Source organism: Diadema antillarum, unplaced genomic scaffold (assembly GCF_040938485.1).
Source record: "Diadema antillarum isolate AM-2024a unplaced genomic scaffold, OU_Dant_1.0 scf00000007, whole genome shotgun sequence".
NCBI lineage: Eukaryota > Metazoa > Echinodermata > Echinoidea > Diadematoida > Diadematidae > Diadema > Diadema antillarum.
In genome coordinates, this window is record NW_027270896.1 from 383792 (window position 1) to 401692 (window position 17901).

Genomic DNA, 17901 nt, shown 5'->3' on the forward strand with positions numbered 1-17901 from the left:
TATGGGAGAAAGTAGATATCCTGTTTAAACAAATTATAATGCTTTGCACAATTTGTAGTGACATATTAATAAATTATAATAAATGTATCCTCTATGAACCAGGTTTTGACAGAACATTCTGTGTAAAATCTTAAAAAGCATACAAACTTTTCATTTCTCATTGTAGTCACAAAGAATATCAGCTTTAAACAGAAGATAAAAGTCATACTGAAAATGCCTTTGGTCTGTTTCTTTATACTGTATGTTACTTTGGGCCAAGAAAATGATTATGTATTTCAGTATGTATGTTATGGAGTGTACAAAATAATTTGTATAAAGTATTGGTTTACATACAATATGCTGTGTTGTTAACTACACAGCATGTTTTACAATCAGACAGCTTTGAGCATAGGGAAACTAACTAAAAATGGAGGTAGTGTAACACCAGTAATTAGTGACAATTTGCCTTTCTTTCCTTCTCTACCTTCCTTGCCAATTAAGAGGGGGAAGAGAGAAAAAATGTCTATGTGTTTGTGTGTGTACTGGTACTGTAGATGTACAGGACCTGTGACAAGCAACATTACATGAACAGACACTATGCAACGCTGTACACTGGCACCAGTCAAAAGGTCCATGACCAGTAAAGATCACTGTTAGACCAGTAACTTTTTCAGGAATGGACCGGTAGAAATCCTGAAAAAATGGACACCTAGTGGTCTGACAGACATGTTGGACCAGTAGAAAAATGGGTTTATAGTGTGCAGCATTGCACTACGCCACATATACAATTATAGGGAACAGGCAGTGGATGATGCACATATAGCAAAAATACTATTTGGCTACTTACTGTTAGCAACATGCCACAGCTGCTGGTGACAAGTATAGTTTCTGCTCATTGACATGGATTGTAATTGTTGGCAACAGATACATTACAGTGGTTGATTGCATCAAATTGCAATGTTAGCAATAGGACATACACATATTTCCAGATTCTACCCTGTTGATAATGATGCCATAGGTCAATAAAGTTTCTCTTGACTAGGAGTATCGTATGCATGCATGTACATGCCTAGAAAGTGAAGATCTTCTTGAAAAGGACACTACTGTGGTTTATTTTTCCTCTGTTGTGACACTTCTTAACCACAGCCTGATAGAATTGGAGAATGCTAGTTTAATTAAATTATTAATGGTATTGTCAATTTTTCAGATCCTGAACTTCCAAGTGGTAAATGATTTGACCAAAGACCTACTGCATAAAAGAATAGAAGTTCAAAAGCTGCTCACCAGATAATAGCAGGTTGTCAGAAAGAACCTTATTGATGTCGGTAATCATGCAGGGGATTAACCATTTATATGCAAATTGACTTGACAATACAAAACTGCAAAGTAGCTTACCTAATGAAAACTGAAAAAGTGTAATTTTTTAAAACAAATTGGTCAACATTCAAAGATATCTTCTTCCATTTAGGGGATGATGATTCATTCCTGGCAATGAACATTCCTAGAATTAGAGTATATGGGTTGTTGTGTGTACTTCACTTGTGACCCGCTAGGACAAAAGAATCCAAAAGTCGAGGGCAGTCGATTTCCTGAAAATGGCATGACATTATTCCCTTACTCTTCCACTTTGATTTCATATATTACATGACTCATAAAAGTACTCGGTTATGGAGATATTGATGATTCTATGAGATCATGTGGAGTGGTCTAGGAAATCAAATCTAGGAATTTCGAGAAAACTGCCTTCAAAGTTTTCTTTCTGATTGTGATCAAGAAGAAGTAAGACAGTTTTCCCCTCTTGAGAATAGAAGGTTTGCTCATAGCAACCTCTGTGATGTTCATTCAAGCTGACGCCAGCGGTCCACGCATGACCAATCAGTAACGAAGATGCCATGCACTGACCAATAAGATCACTCCCTCGTTGCTAGGGGCGGAGTCTATCCAAGGCGTTAAATCCAAATCTTCGGACGAATTTCTGTTCCGTTGAAAGTCGGAAAATCATGGCCCAGAAAGATGCTAATTTCTTGCTTTTTCTTTGCTTATTTAGCTTTGAAATTTTGGCAGATGATAGACAAAACATTAAACTACAACATTATGGCCAAACACAGAAATTCTATGGTTTTGACCAATTTTGATGATCTGCCTTCTAACTAGATTGACTTGGCACAGCCATCAGCGTTTTTCAGATCCGTTTGTTTTTTTCCCTACAATTATTTAGGCCTACTGATACTGATATCAGTAATATAACTATCACTATGGCAAATATAGCTGCTGTCAAAGAGAGAATGACTGTTGGGTAGTGCGAATGCTGCAACAACTGTTTTTCAACAAATTTTAAAGTTTGTAGAGTGTCATCCTGACAGCTTGGTTCTTGATATTGGGATTGAGTAGCAGGCTGCAAGGTGGGTACATGTGGCTGTGAAGGAGTTATCACTGGAGCAGCTGGGCATACACATGTGTTCATTTCTTCTGAGTTGGGTTTAGATGAACAAAGGACCTGTTCCATGTGGCTCTTGTACTCCATACACTTGCACTTGTCCATACCATTTTCAAATGTAGCAGAGCAGCAGAATACGGGAGTGTCCTTCTTTGTCCAGAACATTCCAATCAAATGTGTTCTGTTAAAATGATTGCTCAAAGGGGGTAACCTTAGATCCGGATTGAAGCAGGCAAGGTAGCCAGACTGCGTACCTCTCGTAGCATGACATTTAATGACAGTCCAAGTATCATCACTGCCGAGATAGTTCTGTATAGAGACTTCAGATGACTCAGTGCTGCTACAGTTGGCTGGTCCTGGGGGAAATTCAACTGATATATGATTCTTTTGCGTCTCCAGAACCATAGTCCCCTGACTGTCATATAGAACACAAAGGTACGCACTTTCATCCTCTCTTGTGATGTCGGTGATACTCAGTCTCACCACTGTATTGTCACCCCTTGCTTCTGTGGACATCTTTATTCTGTTTGCCTGCTGAGCATTCAAGTTTTCCTTTCCAGTTTTGTCAAATAATATGGTAGAGCCTTTCCTTATTTCAACAGCTATACTTTGAGGGGCGATATCAGGGAATGTGTACTCCACAAGTGCATCTTGTCCTTCTGTAAAACTTGACAGCATTAAGACACCTGGTAGGAGATATGTGAACAGAACTGATGCCGCAATGAGCTTACGCACTCCGTGTGAACTGCACTGATATTCCATAGTTTCAGAAGCTTTTTACATTCAATTGTGACAAATATTCACATTGTATTCAGCTTTCCAGAGTCAGTAAGGTTTGATGTCCAAATAATGGTATCTCAGAAGAGCTTCAGGAAGTTTTGCGATCACATTGATTCTGAAACTCTAGTGTCAAAGCTTTGCCATGATAAAAACTTCAGGACTGATTCTCCTTGTCTATATGTCATTTGTAGTCTCTTCAGGAGAAAATCCAAAGATGTTTGTTGTAGATTAATGGACTCTGATACCTGCAAGAAGAAGCATATTGTATGGCAATATGAATTAATAGGTATATGTAATATACATGATAAGTGGAATGATGCTCTACACCAACAATTCTTATCCACCATTAGAACACTTTATAATAATAAAGTTGCAAAGAAAAATGTGAGTGACTATTTTCTGTTTGCAGAGTCTAATTCAGAAAAGTCAGTTGATAATTCATAGAAATGTACATTTCTTTTTCTTTATAACATGGCACAGATATAGTTTGAAGTGACCTTTTGTGTTTGCTGCAATCCCCATACTTCACTGGTAATGGACTTCAAAGCTCATTTCCCTCAAAGTTTGTTTATAAAATGATTGCCTTTTATATCACTTCTGTAACTTAGGGAAGACGAATTTTCATCATTTGCAATTTTGTCGAGAAATTTAGAAACTTCCACTGTCATAAAATTAATCTCATTTCGGGCTTTTACTGTTTCATTCAGTACATATTGTGACATATTTCATATACTCTGTAAATTAGAAGATTAATCTTGTCTGCATTCAGAAAAAAGTAAATAAACTTGCGGTAATTATTTGTATTTTTATAAGAAACAACAACAAACTCAAAACGTTTCTCACTATACATGAACATGAAGACTACACACCATTTCTTGTCTTCTGCAACCACTTGAAAGTACATGTACATAGATTTCAAGCAGAAAAATATGACATTGATTTTGATTTAATTTTGAGATGGCAAAAACTGTGTGATGAGTAAGAGCTACAAAAGTACAGATAAACATGTAAGAAATTTTCTTGAACTATGGTCTGTAAGTAGTTGCTCTAGTTTTAGCATTAAGGAAATAATAGCATTTACACACTTTACAAACTTTACCTGCAGCCCAAGCTGCAATGTAGGTGTCTTTTTATTGTGTGTAACATTTATGTCAACTTTTTGAAAAGGTATTGCCATGGTGTCTAAACCAGAAGGTCTAATGATTTTATTGAATTAATTGCTAAGTGCACTTTTGTCAGCATATCAAATCATGAACATTTCTCAAGAATTCAGTTAGTGCAAAACGTAGTGAACTCACCGATTTCACAAGTTTTTTGCGTTCCTCTCTGTTCGGCATCTTTTCCTGTCTACCTGAGTGTTTGCAAGGAATGACTTTGCAATGGGTGGGTGCTCTAATCAAAGTCTGGTATACTTTGACCTGATCTTAGATTTGATGAGGTGATCATTGCACCTCATGGGGTGACTTTGGTCCTAAGTGCAGTATGATGTTGACTTAAGGTTCAACATGCCATAGATATCAGACCAACTAAAAATATCATCTGTGCTGTATTGTGAAATATTTATTTAGTATAAAGAGTAAGATGTACAGATTGATGAAAAACAGGAAATTCAAATGTTATGAGTGCAATGAAATGTGGGTGTTCCTTTTTAAAACAGAAAAATGAGTATGTTATGGAAAAATTATGTAAAGCTAGCTAGTAAAGGTGAATGAAGCAGTCCATTACTAGGATGTAGAAATAGAAACATCCATGAATTTTGATACATAACACTTACGAAAACTTTCTATTTATTAAAGTTCCTACAGTTTCTTCCTTTTTGCCGATGACACTAATGTATTGTATTCCAAACTTAATTTACAAGTGTTGGTTTAATTCTCAACACCAAATTCTGAATACCAAATGACACAAATTGCCTGTCGTGTGGTTCAAATGTCCAAATGTAATTCATTGTTGCTGAATATGAATTTAGAAGACTAGCTTGATATATTGTGAGACCAAGCAACCCCAAAACCACAACAAATAGTAGATGGTCAGCTGTGGGTAAAAGACATTTTTTTAATTATATTTCTTGGAATCCTATTTAATCAAAATCTAAGATGTAATGACCATGTGCAATAACTGTATAAGAAGTAGTTGTGTGTGTGTGTAGACAGAGAGTGCGGTTGTGTGTGTATGTACAAAGGTCTTCTTAAATCTTTTTCATTTTTGCTGCTACTCGATGAATAATTCTGTTTTCTCTTGATTCGTTTCATTAAAATCCTTTAATTCTTACAACTCGCCTTATTTGAGGCTAATAGATGATATTGATGAATACATTGGGGACGGTCTGATTTTGCCACTGTAGGCATTTCCCATAGAAATTTGCTCGAGTAACCTCGGACTCGTCCTCAATGGGTTAGGAGAAAATGAAAGAGTGTTGAGGAATTGGGTATTTGTTTGAACACTATCTTATCACTGAAATAAACTGGGTTCAGTACAGTAGTAGTACCAATGCCCAATAAACAATATGTGATGCAGATTCAAATTCCAGGCCAGCTCTTTCTTTAAATTCACCTGGAGTCAGTTTCATGAAGTAATCACATTAAAGTCATAACAAGGTCTTACTCTTTAATAAATACCAAAAAGAAAGTTGTTCATATAATATGTAGCAGTGTAGGCTTTCACAATCACAGATTTCCTGTTCACAAAGTCAAAGTATTGTACCCAATGTCATGTTCTCACCTTATGCTCTATACATGTTTCACTGACATCTGTAGTCAATTGCACTCATTTATCTATGTTTCATTTCACAGCTATATCTACTCTTATCCAGCTACACAATCTGATCAGTAATTATAACATAGATTCGTAAATGGCCCTGACCTGACCTGACACTTGTCAACCAGCCACACATGAATAATGATTTAAAATGGGTTAAAGTCTAGTTTATTTCAGCAGTGTTCACTTACTTCGGCAACACAGCCAATGATATTTTTTTTCCCTTTGAATCCATGTAGTTTAAAAGAAGTCATAAGATTATAAAAGTACAATTCATACACATTTACAGCAAACACCGAGCAAAATTCAAAAACAAATTATACACAATTATATGACAGAAACAATAGGAAGTAAAACCATTTATGAATCCAGTGCAATCAACTGATAGAAAAAAATATTATCTTACAGTTCTGTGCAATATATGTATCATAATGTCTTTTCATTTCATTTTTTTTCAAAACAGAGAAAGATACACTTTGTTTATGATCATTTTAAAGACTGCTTCATAATTTGGCACCATGATATGTTGTCCTTGGATATGGTACGTTTTAGTTTAGTATTGCTTGTCTTAAATTATAATTATGCAAACTGTTTAGATAAAATGATTTGTTTAATTATTATCAGTGGCATGATCTAATTTGCAATCATAAATTCATGAATATAATAATTGTTTATCACTTCTTTCAACAAATATGTCTAAGTAGTTTTTTTTTTTTGTGCATCAAATTGAATATTGCCTCACTTGGAAATCTCTACTTTATATTCACAACAAATCTCATGGCTGTATTGAGCATTTTCTGAAATTTACTTCAATTTTTTTTTTGTATATTTTCCAAATTATACGACAATAATCAATTATGTTGCTCTTAGTGATTATTTATGGGTATTTCAAGTGCTATGTAATGTAGACCTTCATGCTCTTCAGTGGAGAAGTAATGAAAAACACATCTGAACAGATAATAAAGAAGCAATGAGTTTTTCCCCCTTCATCTTGTTCTTGTTTAACATAAGCAGTATTTCTTCCTCCTCTCTTTCCCCTCTCTCATGAAGCAATTCCTTTTTTTTTTTGCTACAAGGCTTACAAACACATCAACATTGAATATTCACTCAAGTGTTTGTTGAAGAAGACCATTTTCAGCATTTAATTTTTTCTTTCTTTTGCCTAAATCATTTTGTGAATATTATCCTCAATGCATTCACCAGATTTTTATTGCTTTTGATTTGAAATAATGTCACGTATAGGCATTTGAAAGAGAAATTGGTTCACATATCAAATTTCACAGCATACTAGTAAAATAATTCAAAGAGGCCATTCAAAGCCCCCCACCCAGTCAAACATGAATGTACCCAGTGAAAAATGAATTAAACAAATATGTGTAACATCAAATGCATTGAATGGCAGAACTTCATTGTGATACACCATTATATCTCCTTTAATAAGCTTCACCAGCAATGCAACAAATAAAATTAAATGTTGGTGTCAATTCATAAAAGCCCCTGTAGGCGACCAGAGGGTGAGATTAAGGCAGAACATGATCAATGCTCGTTTAATTATAAGAAAAAAAAGTTTGCATCTTATTCTATTTCATTTTGATTTTATTAATGAAACTGCACCAGTCTTACACTAGAGACTCAATAGACATTTCCATCAAATCTATTAACATATTTGACTGTATAATGGTCTGATTTGCTTACAAGGCAAACAGTAAACACTATACAAAAAGCAAAATGTACAATAAACTGTAACTAGAAAATTGTGACTACATTACAAGTCAACATGAAAGACTGATCTTGAGAAGATGTGAAATATGAATGAACCGCAAAAGAAGAGCTTGTAATTGTTGGTTCCATTGAAAAAAATAGTTGACAAACAATGAGGAAGGTGGAACCAGAGTGCAATTTGAAAGTTGGAAAAATAAGGAGGGGGAGTTAGTCCTAGGAAGGATTCCTGTGGGAAAGAAAGCAATATTGAAAGCTGTAGTCCTTAAAAGAGCTCTTGAGAAAGAAGGAATGTGGAAGAGATATATTAAAGTGTGGTCCTGACATGGGGGGAAAAACTGAGAAATTAGTCCTGACAAACAACTCTTAACCCTTTGAGGACGGACTGATTTTGCTACAGCACGCATTTCCCATAGACGCCTGCCCGAGTATACTCAGGACTCGTCCTCAACGGGTTAAGTCTTAGAAAGGACCACAGAAAGGGTTGTGTCGACAGAAGAAAATTTGAAAGAGGAAAGATTCTGCGGTTAGGCAAAGAGAAGTTAGAGAGTAGGATAAGGAAAAGAAGTCCTGAAAAGAGGATGCTGGGTAGTTCTCTCTGGAGAGAGTTGTGTAAACAACTGGTGATAACCTTTAGAGGTTTAGTATATAATAGATAGCTAAGATACTTTGTGGACATGACATTTCCAGGAGATGACTATCCGTCATTTGTTAATTTTTTGATGGCGTCATTGTGTGGCTTTCTTTTTTTTCCCCTTATTTTTCTTCATTTTTTGGCTTTCTTTTTTTCCCTCTTTTTTTCTTCTTCCTTCTCTTTTTCTTCTTCCCTCATTTTTTCTTCTTTTTTCTTTCTTCTTGCCTCTGCTTGTTTGTGTACTTCTTCTTCAGTGCTTAACACATAGTTAAGTGTGACACTGACTAAGAAAAAAATTATCAGTGCCACGCAGAGAGTAATTATCTCTATAGCTCGCATAGTTTTAAGAATGTCATTCTGATAATATTGTTCTTGAAATGGGGTAGGATCAGTAGATGGTGAGTTAGATACAGATGGCTTTGAAGGAGTTGCCTTGTCAGGCTGGTATGCACTTGTGATAAACTCTTCTTCATTAGGTGTAAAGGAGCAAAGGGTCTGTTCCTTGTGACTCTTATACTCGGTGCATGTGCACCTGTCCACATCATTGCTAAACGTAGTGGAGCAGCAGAATACAGGATTGTTCTTCTTGGCCCAGAACATTCCAATCAAATGGGTTCTGTTAAAATGCATGTTCAAAGGGGGCAACCTGAGATCCGGATTGAAACAGGCAATGAAGCCAGCATGCGTACCCCTTTTAGCTTGACAGTTGATGACAGTCCAAGTTTCATCATTGCCGAGATAGTTCTGGATTGAGAATTCAGATGATTCAGTGCTGCTACAGTTGGCTGGTCCTGGCGGAAAGTCAACCGATAAATGTTTCTTTTGGCTCTCAAGAACCGTAGTCCCCTGACTGTCATAAAGAACACAAAGGTATGCACTCTCATCTTCTCTTGTGATGTTGGTGATACTCAGTCTCACAACTGTATTTTCACCCCTTGCTTCTGTGGATATTTCTATTCTTTTTGCCTGTGGAGCCTCTAAGTTTTCCTTTCCAGTCTTGTCAAATAATATGGTGGAGCCTTTCCTTATTTCAACAGCTACGCTTTGAGGGGCGATATCAGGGAATGTGTACTCAACAAGTGCATCTTGTCCTTCTTTAAAGCTTGACATAATTGAGCCAGCTGGTAGGAAATATGTGAAAAGAACCAATGCCAAGACAAGTTCACACACTCCTCGTGAACGATATCGATGGCCGCTTAGTTTTGGATGCATTTTAAATTTAATTGAGACTGATGCGCATGCTTTATTCAGGCTTCAATGTCATTAAACTTTGACATCCGGAGAACAGTGTCTTTGGAGAGCACTGAGATCATTTTGTGATCACATCAGTACTTGACTATTATGTCAAAGTTTTGTTACGATACACCAGGGCTACTTTACTCTGTCTAGAACTTCAAGTAGGCTGCACACTGCTTGGAAGAGCTTCAAGGAAGTCTTTTTGTGGAATGATGAACTGTGATACCTGCAGGGATAAACATAGATGAATGTGAATGAATAGAATCTGTACACACAGATTGTCACCCTTAATCACTGTATAGTAAAGTTGCAAACTCTGAATCCAGGAAAAACACTAAATAGTTGGTCGTGATGAAAACTTTGTAATTGCAATTTTTCTGTTTGTAGAAGTGTGATTATCAAATCCTTCTTATTTGCATGTCTCAGAATGTGTGGAATTACTTTTTTATAATGTACTGTAGCGTGTTACTACACTGTACAACTGTATAGTATTTTGAATTGACCATTTTGTGTACAAATGCCCAAAATCTTCTTTGAGATGTATAAAGATGTTTTTCTTGACCGTATACGTTTTTTATCGAGACATCTGCACAGTACACCAGAGTCACCCCAGGTTTAAATTCTCTTTTTCCCTTTTCTTTTAAATTGCATCTCCTGATTCTCTGTTAATTCAAACAATTGTAGAATGCATTTAGGGTGGCCCAAGTTTTAACAAAGTATACATCATTTCAATGCTTAAAGGTTGCACTATTTCCACTATGTAGAAAAGAGGAAATTCACTGTTTGGCCTTTTTTTGTGGGTTTTTAGCTGGGCAGTTACATACATGCACATGAATACATCCATATGATGAGAAGTAACAATCTCCTACCAATGAAACATTTCTCACTGCATTGTATCATCACCTGTATACAATAAGTAAATATGCCATTATTGCCATTGTCTGCAACCAGTTAAATGTAGATTGCAATTCGAATAATATGACACTGATTTTGATTTATAATGACTTTCTGGAAAGTGTATTTAGAGCAAGTGCTTCAACAGTGCAAATAAACATGTAAGAATTTGTTGGAACTTTGAATGTGTCACTGCTTGATTTACTTTGCACAAGTAAAGAAATGACAACTCTTTTATATGTATTTGCCGCCCTTGCTGCAGTGCAATAGGCATCTGTCACTTTTTGTAACATTTGTGTCAAATTTTTGCTAGAATGATGCAATGGTATGTACAACCAGAAGAGTTTGAATACATCATGTAGCTGACTTCTTTGGCTGTAGAATTCACTTTTTCTGCAAGGAAACTATGAAAGCACAAGTAGTGTAGGCTACTCACCCCATTTACCAGTTCCTTGCTTTCTTTTCTGTTCCACACCTTTACTCATGTACCTGAGTATCTGTATGGGATGATTCGCACTGGATAGGTGCTGCTGGAAGAGCCTCGAAGTCAATAAAAAGCTCTGATGCGCTTTACATTGTATTTTATGAGGTGGTCTGTGCACCTCATAAGGTGGCTATATATGATAGAATTGTTTTACAAAATTTGATTCTAACTGCAATACAATAAAAAGAGTAAACTGAATGATTTATGGACTGGTTCTACGTGATATATATCAGACAATACAATTAAAAGATACGTGCAGAGATATCTATGTTATATTGTGGTCTTTTTACAATGTGGGAAGTGTAACAAGTAGTTTACTGAAAAGACAAAAGAATATTAATGAAATGAGGGAAAGATTTTGGTTCTGCATAATTCACAGAAGAATACACATTATGGGAATATATAAGAAGATACATTTATAAATTTTAATGAATAGCGATATAGCTAAATGTACCTATCATAAACATGTTCTTTATTCTCAACCCTTTTCAATTAATTATATCAATTACATTATGCTGAAATGATCCTGTATTTGATTTACCAGAAAACATATTTTTATGAGATTACAAAATGTATGTTTTGTCATGGCTACTACTAAAAATACTGATCAATTCATTGCTTGTTTACGTTGATATAGGGCAATTTGTTAATCAGTTGCAATGAAAACATCTCAACAGAAGAATTTCATGAATTTGAATAATTACGCAGTACCTGCTGCATGCTATAAGGATTAGAACCAACACTTGCTGTCAGGTGAAAGCTCGTTGGTCTAGTGGAGATGACGCCTGTCCGGAGATCAGGCGGTTGTAGTTTCGAATCCTGCTCAAGTACGTATGTTCATGATTTTTTATCGTGGCTACCACTAAAAACACTGATCAATTCAGTGCTTATTCACATCAATGTTGGGCAATTTGTCAATCAGTTGCAATGAAAACATCTCGACGAAAGAATTTCATGAATTGAACAGTTCATCTTCATGCTAATACAGATTGAGCAAACAATCATACTAATGTTGATGTTATTTAAAGTTTTTCATGTCAATGTTTGTGTACTGTGTGAATAACAATATTATGTGGTGATGAAGGTCTTGTTAAGTACTGCTGTTTAATTTCTGATGTTGTCATGTATTTCCTACTGCAATGTAGAATAGACCATGACAATCACATAAAATAACAAGACACAGTCTAACTTTTCGATGAATACCAAAGAAAAGTGTTCATATGATATGCAGCAGTGTAGGCTTTAATAATCACACAGATTTCCGGTTCACAAAATTACACTGCAAGTATGTTACCCAATATCATGTTCTCACTTAATGCTCTATTCATGTTTTTATGACATCTTTTGTCAATTGCACACATTTGTTTGTTTGTTTTTTATTTAACATCTATGTCTATTCTTATCCTGCTACACGATTCAATCAGTTTTACTGATATATTCCCAAAACTGTAACAGCTTTACATGTAATCATAATGTAAATTTGTAATTGTCCCTGACCTGATCGTATACTTGTCAAGCAGCAAAATATTAGTTAGGACATTAGATAGGACATTAGTTAGGATTTGAGATGAGTTAACTCAAGTTTATTCCACCATTGTTCACTCACTTCAGCGACTTTTATTCAAGTCCATGTAGTCTTCAAAATCATACAATTACAAAAGTACACATACAATCCCTACATATATATAGCAAACAAAAACAAAAAAGCAAAAACAAAATATGCAGAATTATTTGACAAAAACAGTAGGAAATTAAGCCAAGTATGAATCCAGTGTGATTGACTGAAAGAAAAGCAAATATATCTACAGTCCAGTGTGGACAGTACATTTTTATATCGTCGATTAATCTCATTTTTAGAAATGGAGATAGATACACTTTGTTTAACATTATCTTGAAGACGGTCCCATAGTTTGTCACAATGATAAGTTGTCCTTTGATAGGGTACTTTTGATTCTAATATTGCTTGTCTTAGATTATATGCAGACTGTTTAAATGAAGTGATTTGCTTAATTATGGTTGATGGCTTGGTCTTATTGACAATTATAAATTATAAATTCACAAATTTGATAATTGTTTATTGCTTCTTTCAACAAATTTGTCTAAACAGGTTTTATTATTTGTGTGCATCAAATTGAATAATGCCTCACTTGGAAATCTCTACTTTACATGCATAACAAGCCTCATGACTCTATGGAGTATTTTCTGAAATTAACTTCAATTTTTGTATTCAATATTTTCCAAAACTATACTGAAATAATCAATTTTGTTGCTTTTTGTGATTATTTTATGGAAAATATATGTCAAGTGCTAGGTAATGTAAACCTTTATGCTCTTCAGCGGAGGAGTAATGAAAAACACACCTGAACAGATACCAAAGGTAATCAAGGTGTGATGAATTCTTACCCTTCATCCTTTCCTTGTTAAAAAGAAACAGTACTTTTTCCTCCTTTCTTTCCCCTCTGTCTTGAAGCAAGTCACTTGGAACATGTAAAGTAGATTTTTTTTTTTTTTTGGGGGGGGGGGGCTTCAAGGCTTACAAAACATCAAAGTTGAATCTTCACTCAAGTGTATGTTGTAGACTATTTTCAGCATTTCATTTTTTTTCCTTTTTCATGAACCATTATGTGAATGTTATTCTCAATACATTTCTGGAGATGATTGGTTGGCTTAGCGTTTCAGTGTATGAACTATCATATTAGTGAGTGATAATGGATGAATATTGTAACAAAAAAAGTAATATTGCGCACTCAACTTAAAAATTCACTCGCACACAAGAATTCACAAATGTTTTGACTCTCAGTTCAACTCCAAAAGACCAATGAATTAGCATGCCCATTCACCCCACACTTTTTGATTTCTGGATTCACAGGTAGGCTTGCATTACTCCAAACAAAAGCTTTGGTACAACTGATATGCAGTTCTAGGTCTAGCTGAAACAATTTATTCAGCAGGCATGTACCAAAATTCCAGATGCTTCATTTTAACACAGCATGTCTTACAGTCTCAATACACAATAGCTTTCATATTATACTCGGCTGGAAAATTGATCGCACTGTTTATAGAGCGGAAGGCCACTGCTTAAATGGTAGCACACATAAATTGTAAGCAACAAAAAATGAGGCAAAAACAAATAAAAACTGAGGCTAACAATATTCAAGATTACAAGTAGCCTACCCTAAGGCTACAGTACGCTCAACCAGAGACTACAGGCACTATTTATACAGCGGAAGGCCGCCGCTGTGATTTACATACATTGTGTATAACTTCTGTAGTTAGAGCTACCAGTACCAGTATCACAGTTCAGAGTATGGTCGCTATGAAACACCAGTAAGTTGCTAGGATTGTCCAGCACTAGCACCACTGTATGTCGGTATAGCAGTCCGTCTACTGTAGTCTTGGCGCTTGCAATCGTAGAATCAAACCATGGCCGCTGACGATAGAAGTGAACTGGGTGGTAGCCACTGATGTATAGGTGTTGTCGAACGCAAAGGAACAAGGAACCCCCATGCACGAGTCTTGATGGCAGGTTCAATACATCAGTGTAGCCACAAACACGATACAGTCGATAGCCTAGCCGTGTGTGGTACGCTGGCAGTGTTCAGTCAGGAGTACGATGAACATGTAGCGTATCTACAGGCTAGCTAGGTCGATGGCATGGTCAATGGAAGTCCCTGGTAATGGTGTGTCATAGGAGTGCCTGGTACCAACTGAGGTTGGGAATGTCCAACATAATAAGTGCAGTCCAATATAAATCTGACATTAGCCCGTTGAGGGCGAGTCCCGAGCATACTCGGGCAGGTGTCTGTTGGAAATGCGTGCTGTAGCAAAATCAGGCCATTCTCAACGAGTAAAGATCAGTGGATAACTGCAGAACAGAAGGCCTCCACAAGTAAACAAAACTAGTGTAAGACACTACATAGACCAAGTAGTAGACTAGTTTAGGCTAGAAAATCTCAACAGTCACAAAGGCAAAACTATTTTGATTGGTTATAAAGTACTGCATACGTTAAGTAACTGCATAATGATTAGCTGACATACAGTAATTATTCGTAATTATACTTTCGATCAAAAATTTATCCTCTGGTGATTGGTTGAAAGAGCTTCACGTGATTATAGGTATTTTCAGTTATTTCAGAAAGTTGACACTCCATGAAGTGCTATTTGCAAAATGACGTTACTTCTATGACGACATTTTGCAATTAGTATACTACAGCATGTATTTGCAAAATTATGTCACAAAGCAATTCTGAAATTGTGCAAAGCTTTGCACCGTCACTCTGTGAAATGTAACAATTTCTAGCAAAACAATTGTGACGCCACAAAGCAATTTTGACATTGCGCACTGCTAGTACCGTCACTCTGTGAAATGTATCAATTTCTAATAAAACAATTGTGACGACATAAAAACAATATTAAATTCTGACATTGTTCATTGCTTCACACCTTATACTGTGCGTTGCCCTTGTAAATTTAACATTTTTAACAAACATCACAAAGCAGGTCCGACATTGTGCACAGCAACATGCTTCTTAATGTAGGATCCCTTCACAACATCGCATCCATCATACGACTTCTCGCTTTGCATTTCCCCCCATTTCCCCTTCTTTTGTTAAAATTTTTGATCCAAAATATAAAACAAATATACTTTGCCTAATTTCGAGTTTCTTGTTGAAACTGTAGGCCTTGGTGCCTCAAAAAGAACTACCGGTATTCACTTCGGTCTGCACCCCTCAGTGAATAGTTCTTTTGGAGTCACCTCTGCCCGTAGTTTTAACAAGAAACTCTCAAAGCAAAATATATTTGTATATTATATTTTAGCATACAAACCAGACTTCATGTGACTTTCCAGACAGTAACTGACCTTGGCATCTACAGTAGATGTTGAAAAGCTATGTGTATAAACCTATAGCAGTGTATAAGCACCCTGCATTTTATGCTGTTAAGAGTTTTTAAAAATGCACTGCATATCTCTTTATGCATTGTCACATAAATGAATGTTGATCTGCTACACATTTACCAAATTTATAATGATTTTGATGTTAGATAATGTCACATGTGGACATTGAAAGTGATAATTGTGTGATACACAATACTTAGCATGATGATGTGACACAATGAGTACTAGTAGTGCATCGGAATTCAGATTCAGGGGTCAAGTGTTTGATACTCGTGCTTGCCATTTTTTTTTTTTTTACTGTTTGTAATACTAACATTTTTTTTCTTTTCCTTTTCTAATGTGTTATTTTCCCTTTCTGAACTTTATCTTTTTCTGATTTTTTTTATTAATTATTTTTTTATATTATAATAGCTAAACTATCTTTTTAATCTTTCTTTCTTTCATTCTTCCACTTTCTGAGCAATAGCTCAAGAACAACAGACTCTGTAACCCAATATTTTGCACATATTTAGTCCATATCACAAACACCATTTCATAAAGTAACAACTACTTGAACACCAGACACCATCTTGGCTGTGTGAATAAGGGTCAAAGGTCATTAATACTTCATCCTGCATCTTGGTATTAAAGTACATGCCTTATCGTTCTGATATTTTGCATGCATGTTGACCTCGTTGCAAGAATAATTTCACAAAAGTAAGGACTTTGCTCAGATGCTGTGTAAAAATGGATAAAAGGTGAATCTTTGTTTTGGCATTAGTGTATGTGTTGTAAACCCCAATACTTTGCAAATATAAATAGACAATGTTACAAGGGTCATTTCAGAAAATAACTGCTTTTTGTTCAGGTGCCATCTTGGTTGTCCAAAGAGGGTTAGACATTTAATTATACTGCATTATATGTCTTCAATAGTGTAATATGTGGTATCACCTCCACATTTGTGACCATGCATAACAAAATGAACAAAAAGTCGCACGCACTGATTCTATGTGAGGACTGAAAATATGTGAAAAAGGTCAATTTGGTCAATCTTGACTTTTTGATATTTTCTGAAAGGGCAAGTCTTCTTCTACATTGTGCTAAAATTTGGTGTCATAAAATAAACTGGAAAGTGTGTTTCTAGCAGTTTATCTCGAACACTGTTTTTTTTAATAGTGTGATTAGATGTGTCTTTAGAGTCCCCCTTTCATTTCTTAAAAATATCCTGTAGACACACTCTTCACTTGTAACTTTAATAACTTTAGAAAGAATGATGCTACTGCTTTGAAGGTTGGCATTTATCATGGACAGAATGTGTTAATAGAATATGCTCAATTAAAGCTTTATCTGAGAATCCCTTCATTGAGGTTATACCGGTGGTTTTCATCCTGTTTTTTTTTTTTTTGTCTCATTCATGCACAGGTAGCATGGTTTGGTGAAGATTTAATGCTTGAATAGACCCAAGGCTTCAGAGCCTCTTTTCTCAGTTCACACTTTTTCTGGAGTGTGTCCTTCCTTTCCAATATTTAGATAGGTTAGGAGAGTCCATCTGATTTGAGTTATATGTCATTTTAAAACTTGAAGTCTGCTCTTTCAGAATCTGCTCTTAACTAAAAATCCATGTCTGGTGACTTTTTGTTCGTTTTGTGGTGCAGGATCACATTTGACACACATAGACACTGCAAGCCATGTTACAAGATTCATCATCATAAAAGTACTACTTTTTGCTCAGACACCATCTTGGCTGTGCAAATTAGGGCCAAAGGTACACCTTAGATCATGGAAAATACATGTAGGAATGCCCAAATATTTTTGCACACATACGGACATATGGACATGCCTTATTCCTCATTCATTATAATGATTACAGTGGCGGATCCAGAGGGGGGCGCAAGGGGCGCATGCCCCCCTTTATTTATCATTAAAAACAAAGGAAATAAAAAGAAAAAAATGAAATGAAACCCAGAACTAGCACCTGAAATATTAGCTGCCCCCCCCCCCCCCCCCCCCCCCACTTTACAGAATTCGCCCCTGAATTACTCTGGTCAGACACCATCTTGGGCAAAGAAAATGAGTTTTAAAGGTCAGAAATCCTTGTATCTTGG

The 17901-nt window shown here is 35.8% G+C and overlaps 1 protein-coding gene across 1 annotated transcript in view; it reads left to right on the forward strand.

Annotated features, from left to right (window-relative positions):
- Positions 1-17901, forward strand: part of LOC139717372 (5'-nucleotidase domain-containing protein 1-like) — a 311234-nt gene that overhangs the window by 275350 nt on the left and 17983 nt on the right. The gene's annotated exons all lie outside the window — the stretch shown is intronic.